The sequence below is a fragment of the Octodon degus genome, unplaced genomic scaffold (genome assembly GCF_000260255.1).
Source record: "Octodon degus isolate 3935 unplaced genomic scaffold, OctDeg1.0 scaffold00175, whole genome shotgun sequence".
NCBI lineage: Eukaryota > Metazoa > Chordata > Mammalia > Rodentia > Octodontidae > Octodon > Octodon degus.
The window spans coordinates 4294245-4300537 of record NW_004524751.1 but is presented as its reverse complement, the minus strand read 5'-3'; the positions used below and the strand labels follow the sequence as shown (position 1 = coordinate 4300537).

The 6293-nt window shown below is 33.4% G+C and overlaps 1 pseudogene; it reads right to left on the bottom strand.

The window, feature by feature from the left end:
• The window catches only part of LOC101573952, a 7953-nt pseudogene extending 6479 nt beyond the window's left edge, over positions 1 to 1474 (bottom strand).
• Between the last annotated feature and the right edge of the window lie 4819 nt (positions 1475 to 6293).

The following is a 6293-nucleotide window of genomic DNA, read 5'->3' as shown; positions in this document are numbered from 1 at the left end:
ATATTTTCCACTAGTCACTTAATTCTGTAGGTTTTACACCCCTTTCAAATGTGCTTCCTGTTGTGTAGGCTTTGCTAGCTCAGATTCATGTCACTGATTTCTCACAGGTTTCCCAAGTTGGCCATAAATCATGACTGTTTTATTCCTTGTGATGTCAAGAAAATAATGCAGCTATTTATATCAATATAAAATATGCAGATATGTAATTAGAAAGTGATTCTAATTACTATCTAGCTTCCTATTAACAATAAGCTTCATTAGTTGATGGCATATTGTATCTCAACACAATTCTTTCAATAATTGCATACAATTAATCATTTCAAAGATAACTTTATAGGTAAATCCCACTCGTGATTCATGAAATACACTTTGTCAGATTGCCTTTCTTAAATAAAAATATGGAGCTAATTCAGCATTTGTGAGTATAGAATTTAAGGCTTCATTTTTGGCTGTTAATTATTTTAATTGGTAAAACACTATTTTTAGTTATAATATTTACCATCAAGAGAAAAATATGGGGCAGATGCAATTTACCATACATACAATTTCCCCATATGCTAACAGATGTGTACTTCAACTCAAACATCTGTGTGCTCTTTTTGGGGTGCTTATTCCTAAGTTTGAGTATATAATTTATATTAATTCATAAAATGATCTCAATAAAAAGCTAAATCTTTTAAAAGACTTGAGGCTTGGAAGAAATTGTGTGTTGTTTGAAAAAAATCCTATACAGAAGAGAAGCAGTTCTCAAAAAACATGTTTATATGTCTTTTAGATGTTAAGAATGTATTCAACATAAATACAATCCATTCATGCCTGGAAAGTGGTAATACTCCCTTATCATTGCATTTTGATAAGAAATCACAATGTTTTTTATTAAATTCTATTGATATTTCATAAAGGAAACAATGTTTAACATTACATTTTTATTTAATTTGGTTTCTAAGGAATGTAGTTTTTTAAATTATTTTGGTAAATTGAGACTATATACCCTAAAATATCAATTAATTGCTAGGAAAAAAACTGTTTATGCTCTACCCTGCAGTTACTAAACTTCAAATTGTTTTATGAAAATTTAACATCAGTCAGTGAAAGAAAATATTTTAATGATTTTTTAAAATTTCATGATAAAATTATCATTAAGTTCATCAAAGCACCTTTAATTTGAAATTCTTGCAATGTCTTCATTTTCACTGCTGTCCCTTCCACCTATATCCTCCAGGTAATAATAGACACCATGCAGTCGAAACAAGAACTCCTTATGGTTCCCTGATACAGGCTACAGACAAACAATTATTTATCTGCAATTCAGGACAGCCTTGCTTCATCAACTGTTCTAGCTTAGTATCCTGGCTCCTTATGGAATCCTGATTTTTCCTCCAAATTGGAATTACCGTTATTAGTTCCTCACTCCTTCCTGAATATATAGGAAAATTATACTTACGTCACTTATGTGCAATAGGTAGGTGTACATGTTCCCACTCTGAAGATCAGCTAAAGATTTATTTCAACAGAGACAATTTATCCTAAACTTTCACTTCCCTTGTCTCCCTGTATGCATCTCATTCTCACATAGCTATTTCCATCCCATTTAAAGACCCCAGAAGGAAACATTTAGTGCAGCAACATTTGGGGGCTATGACACTATAAGCATCTAGCTGGAAAGAAGTCTTCAAGTGAATACAAACAGACTTTTTCCTTGGCCCTCCTACTCCCAGAGAGTATTTTGCCTTATCTATCTTCTCATTTAACTTCCTTTCTGCTAAATTTCTGTTTACTGGAGGAAATGATTAACTCTGGATGATTATGATAATTTTGTCTTCACTCTCCAGTTATCCTCCCAGTAAGCACACACACACACACACACACACACACACACACACACACACACACCCCACACTGCTTAGCATACTGGTTTTCCTTGGCTCTCAGAGAACTGCAATCTTTACAAGCAGTTTCTGCTGTTACTATGCTTCAAATCTGTATTAATACATCCCCAGAATACCTGCTTAACCAATCTTTTCATTATTCCAAAACAAAAGTCTAGAAAATTCCTGGGTTTCTGATAATTATTAATTTTCTTTCTCCACTATATGACATTGGTACAGAGTATCTGACGTTGCCCATGTGAAGGGCTGATGCGAAGACTGAAAACTAACAGATTTCTCTTTTTGGTTTATCCTTCATTACTAAACCAACTTGGAAAAATGGGCAATGGCATGCATTTTTTTATTTGATTTCTGCCTGAAGTATAGGAAGATAAGTCAATATCTGTATATGTAAATTATTAAAGTGATACATGGATTTCAGATAAAAATCAGTTCAATATTTTTCCAGTTTTTTTTTCCAGCTTCAGAAAATAGCTTTGATTATGTATTGCTTTATTCTGCTTACATTAAGTAATAATTTGGTGTTGAATTTGGGTTGGTGGAAGTTTTATTTAATTTAATTTTCTTATTTTTGCACTGTGATTGTGTTGAATAGTGTACATCCAATATATATGGATATGCCAAATATTATCAAAGCAACATGTCAATAAAATAAAATTTGCATTATTTTCACCTTTAACAAAGAGATCATTATCTTGAACTACTTATAGCAATGTCACAAAACAGAGGACAAACGTGGACATTTTCAGTTTTTATTCTTACTTACTTTAGGTATATATGATTTTGAGTGTCATCACATGCAGATTTAAAAATTCATTAATTTTCATCCTCACATTTTAATATTATTAATATAATATTGACATAGTATTCTAGTGTGATGGACTTACTGTTTGGTTCCTTTCAAATACTTGGAAATCCTAAAATTTTATGTTATGGTATTCAGATTGGACAGTTGGAAGATTATTAAGCCATGACTGTGGGATCTATTAAATCTTAATAAATGAAAGCAGTGTCTATGATGGTTTGTGTCTAGATGTTCCCCTACAGTCCCATGTGATCATGGGGGCAAGTCTTTCAGGTGTGACTGAATCCAGAGTTTGTGGTTGGTATATTGTCCAGTTCTGGGACTCTGGGGGTTGGGGAATGCTATACCTACCCTAAGGTACATAGCCTGCATACAATAAAAGGAAGGGAAAATATGTTGCTCACTTTTTCCTTCCTGCTGCTTTTGCTATCTTCTACAGTCAAGAACTGCTGTCCCTTTGCCACGGCACCCTGCTTTGGACCAGCTGATTAAGGACTTAAACTTCTATAAAATGTGAGCTAAAAAACCGTAATTCCCTTAATTTGGGGTTCCTGGGTATTTTTGTCTCAGCAAGCAGAGAAAGGAACTATTACAGTGTTCTTATTAAAAATGACATAAAACAGATAAAACAGCAAAACCCTGCGTACTCTCTGATTGTCGTTCTTTGGTGTGAGGGTTAGCAACAGTCTGCTCCTAGTAATCAAGAGGAAAGCCCTCATCACCACACACCAGAGCATTTCAGCCATCAGAATGGTAGAAAGCACTGCACATGCCATGCAGGCCCTGCCCCCAGGCTCGCTGAGCTGGTGACAGAGTCAGGGCGTGGTGATGCATGCCTGTAATCCCAGCACTAGGGAGGCAGAAATCAGGAGGATCACTATGAGTCTGAGCTGCATAGTGAGACCCTACAAAAAAGAATAAAAAATGAAAAACCTTTAAAAAAAAAAGGTGGAAAGTATCTATTGTTATGACTTTCAATCAAAAGAGCAGTTGTCTTAATCAAAATGATGACACCTCGTGTATACTTTTAAATATAGCCCTGAATGAAGAGGATAGTATCCTAAAATGAGAGATAATTAAAAATAAGCTTATTGATTTCTAATGCAGATATGTACCTTAACAAATTTAGTAGGGGTTATCTAAAATTATAAAAATTAGACTATCCTGCCAACAAAAGTTCCCTATATTGCAATATAGGAAAAAGAATACACCACAATATTAAATAAATATAACATGAACATGGGAATAATTCAGCATGAAAATAACTATCCATCTGTATAGGATTTTTTTTTTGACGGAACCAGGGATTGAACTCAGGCCCTTGCACTTGCCAGAGAAGTGCTTATTCCACTGAGCCATCTCGCCGGCCCCCCTAGGACTTGAATATACTATATAGAATGTTTTCACTGAAGAAAAATATGAGTCTTAAGTCTCTGAGTCAATAGATCTATCTAGTAAATTTCTGTCACATAGTTTTAAAGAAGTTATTTAAATTGTTTTTCATGAATGAAAAAGCCTACATCTTTTCATTGTATAATCCAAAGATTAAAATTTTTAGATCCAATTTATGTTCTGAGATAGCTACTCTGCAGGGGCACGTGTGGGAATTCAGTTGGCTAACTAGCATTGTTCTACCCTAATAGAATCTTTTAATGTTTCTCTTCTTTATTCATTCATTTAAATTTTGTATTTTTTTCTGTTTTCTATAAGTTCCTCAACACACACCAGATCAACTTTAATGTTTTTTTTTTTGTAATTTATATACATTTCATTTTTGTTTAAGGAGATGAGTTCATAAATTAGGAAGTACATCTTTTCTTATTTCATTCCTGGAATCAAACTGAGAACCACATGCTTGACAGGCAGATAGATGCTGGGCTACTACTTGCATCCTTTGCCCAAGAAGTGAATCCATCTTTTCTTCACTGAATACACCAAATCTAGCATGTCATGTAAGCACCACTTCACCGTACTTATGTATTTGACACATACAAGATTTGATGTCCGTGTCTATTGAAAGGTGGTTTGCAGAACAGGAAAGGGTGTCCAATATACATGATAAACTTTATTTTTTGTAAATTTCCAGGCCTCTGCAAGCATCAATTTTTCTGTTGCCCGGAGCATCAAGAATGATTGTGCTCTCTTGCAGCTGATTGTGCTTACCCTGGTCTTTGCAGCTCCCATTTGCTTGCATTAGGGTGGACTAATACATTTTTCATTAGAAACTGCTTCTAAAGCTCATTTCACACTTATTTTTTGCTTTATTAATGGCTTATGTTTTGAGATTCAAGCAATCTAAAGACTAGATAATTGGTTAAATGGAGGACCATCAATGTGATGTACAAACCCTTTGTGATCTAATGTTATAAATGTTTAATTTTCATGATTTCTGATGTGCCCTCTCCACAAACATGTACTAATTGCACTTCTAAGGGAAGAACTGTATATCAGCTTGAGTAGAAGTAGTACTTTTTAAGTTAGAATCTGCCTCCACATAATAGGAAGACTAAAAAGTAGCAAAAATATTTGACTCCTTTTTCTAGATTGTAAATAAGAATTTTTTTATTTAGCCTTTGAATGAAATGAGTCTTTATAAGATAATGTGGTCAGTTGTGCTGGATTTTGACAACAGAAAGTCTTACATACAAGCAGAGTGTGATTTTAAGTACAAGAAAAAATGAAAAGAATATATGAACGATTCAAAGAAGTTGAATGTCTCACAGAAAAAAAATAAACCTTTAAAAATTTTTCCATTTAACAACAAAGCAAGGAGTCATTTTATTTTCTCATTTTTACTTTTTTATTATAAAACATTATACTACAATTTATGAAAGATGATATTTTTAGAAATATACATGCATAATAAAAAGCATTCATTTTAAATCAATATCTCCAGTCATACCTGTGAATTTTTAGAAAATTTTCAGACAAAGCTTCAACTATTTTAGAAAACATTCTAGCTATTACTCGAGAGCCATAACCGGGGGATCTGAATACACACTAAAAGAATGAGAGTGGAAGAGGTATTACGTTCCCAGACATTTGGCTTACAAAGGAACGAGTGAGTCATTAGTGAACACAAAATTGCAGAGATTTAGGTGGAAAACTGTAGGCAATCAGAAGTCTGTTTAGTGTTTTTCTGGATAGTAGAAAATGAAAATATAAGTCTTTAAGAAAATAACACGAAAGTACCATTTGAGAAAAGATTTGGTGAACATCTGAAAGCTGTGTTGAAGATTAATTTTAGTAAGCCAAAAACACTTCCCAGATTTGGATATTATAAGTTAAAGACAGTGACACCAAAGTGAATTGAAAATAACTAGAAAAATGGAATTAGTCTTTTTAAATTCCATGGAAATTTGTACTCATACAGTACAAATAAAGCTCTCCTCTTGTCAATTTGCTAACTAAAGCTGTGTCAAAATTTTTTGAGAAGGGGAAGTTTCTGTTTATTATGGTAATGTATAGTTTATCCTAGTAAGTTAACACTATGTCTAATTATACTGGTTCACAAAACATGATTCAGTTGATTTTTATTTTTTTTATTTGAGAGAGAGAGAGAGAGAGAGAGAGAGAGAGAGAGAGAGAGAGAGAGAGAG